The sequence below is a fragment of the Chenopodium album genome, chromosome 25 (genome assembly GCF_948465745.1).
Source record: "Chenopodium album chromosome 25, dcCheAlbu1.1, whole genome shotgun sequence".
In the NCBI taxonomy this organism is placed as follows: Eukaryota; Viridiplantae; Streptophyta; class Magnoliopsida; order Caryophyllales; family Amaranthaceae; genus Chenopodium; species Chenopodium album.
Window position 1 is genome coordinate 252,792 of NC_137858.1, and position 2,266 is coordinate 255,057.

The window sequence follows — 2,266 nt, forward strand, 5'->3', positions numbered from 1 at the left end:
TTTGACAGGGTCTTCTCCTTTGACACAGTCAGGGCTATCTGACTTTATTCCTGGGCGGGTTGTGGCTGATGCTGCTCATCGGAAGCGGGTTAAGTATGAAGCTCGATGTCAGGCGATTGGATATGGTTTCATTCCCTTCTCCTTTTCTTCGCTTGGGGAATTAGAGAAGGAGGCTATTGCGTTACTGAAGCGGATTCAGAGGTTCTCGACGACGCAAGACATTGGGGCTCGTGCTGCAGCTCATATCTTCACTAGGGTAGGATTTGCTATAGCTAGAGGAGTGGGGGGCCAGATTGTATCTCGGCTTCCCACTAATTTATTGTAGGTTGTATGACTTTTGTTTTTGAGATATAATAATAATCATAATAATAATAATAATAATAATAATAATAATAATAATAATAATAATAATAATAATAATAATAATAATAATAATAATAATATGGGTTGGGTGCGATCATACCAGCACTAATGCACCGGAATCCAATCAGAACTCCGCAGTTAAGCGTGCTTTGGCGAGAGTAGTACTAGGATGGGTGACCTCCTGGGAAGTCCTCGTGTTGCACCCCTTTTTTACTTCATTCCTGGGCGGGTTGTGTCTGATGCAGCTCATCGGAAGCAGGTTAAGTATGAAGCTCGATGTCAGGCGATTGGATATGGTTTCATTCCCTTCTCCTTTTCTTCGCTTGGGGAATTAGAGCAAGAGGCTGTTGCGTTACTGAAGCGGATTCAGAGGTTCTCGACGACGCAAGTGATGAATCACATTTATATAGAGTTTATCGGCACATTTATGCTAGTTTTATAATTACTTTTTGAGTCTTTTGTCTCTTTTTAGGTCGCAATTGCATAAGTTGTTTGTTTTGTGCTCTATTACGCTCCGTTTGTGTTTTTCTTAATGTTTCAAGTGATTTCATAGTCATTTGAACGCTTTCGAAGTAGTTTTGGAAGAATCGGACCATAAAAGGATGAAAAGTTGATGAATCGATGTCGCTCAATGAAGGATATGCGTTTGTGGAAGCTTAGTATGAGATTAATATGTATGAGGAATGAAAATAGCATCCACAAGGATCTTTATGCACTTTACAGAAATGAATTTGAGTTAGAAACGAAGAAAAACGATAGTTTACAAAGTGTCAAATCTGACCTTTGTCCACTCTTTTGATCATAACTCGAGTTCTAAAGATCGGATTGAGGTGATTCAAGTTGCGTTGGAAACTAGACTTGAAGAGATTTCCAACGATAGGTCACACGCCCTTATACGCTTCTTAGAACTCAAGATATAGCCCCTGAAAGACGACCCTGCAAACCAGCGACAACCAGCGCCCGAAGCTCGGCACTCTCAGCCACGAGCAGCTTCTGCTTGGCCCGCTGGATACCCAGCGGCCGCAGCGCCCAGCAGGCAGCCTCGGCTTTTGGTCGTCGCAATAACCTTCTTTGGCTATGACTCCTTTAAATCGACGACCAATCATTAGACGACTTATGTAAATGCTATTATTCTGATTTTATTTTATTTTATCTTTAGATTAGTTTTAGGATAATATAAATACTCAAGGGATATTTTTTTTCCCTTATGCCTTTTATATCTTTTATTATTTTACGTTCGTTTTAGTTTTCTCTCGAACCCTAGTTTCTCATGGCATCTCCATGGATTCTTCCATGGATGATTCTTGGGTTTATTATTTTAATTCATTGAGGTATTTTTATTCCTATTTCTTGCTTTCAATTATGCTTTCTTTATTAGATCTAGTTTTTATTATTTATTTCATGTTTGAGTAATTTATTTCTAGGGTTTGGGAATCCATGGTTATACTATGAATCTTGATTGATATTATTAATATTTTGATTATTGATTTCTCTAATTGATAGTGTTTTATTGTTAATCTTGCAACCTGATCAATTGTATGATTAATTCATGTTAATAAGAGTTTGAATCGAAAGATCTTACTTTTAGAGGCTTACCTACAATTAGCAATTCTGATTATGTTAGCGACCGAACTACATATGTTGAATTGAGAGCGTTAAGACCCGACCGTAGGCTTAGCAATTGCTTTAGATGATTGATTGATTGAATTGTTATTGATTTTTGATAGATTTAGAACTATAAACATGGTGAACCATAACCCTAGGTCCTTTTATTAATTGTTTTATTTCTTTTCTTAATTTAGACTATCTTTTTATCCCGATTTCGTGACATAGTTTAGTTTCTCCAATTTCTTAGAGGTTAGATTAAATACCATCTCCCTGTGGGTTCGACCCTACTTACCCT

At 37.6% G+C, this 2,266-nt stretch overlaps 1 non-coding gene across 1 annotated transcript; it reads left to right on the top strand.

Moving 5' to 3' along the window:
• The first annotated feature begins 449 nt into the window (after positions 1-449).
• LOC145615723 (5S ribosomal RNA) lies at positions 450-569 on the top strand. Its single transcript, XR_014107317.1, has one exon. It is a non-coding gene; the product is annotated as a 5S ribosomal RNA (ribosomal RNA).
• Positions 570-2,266: the final 1,697 nt, after the last annotated feature.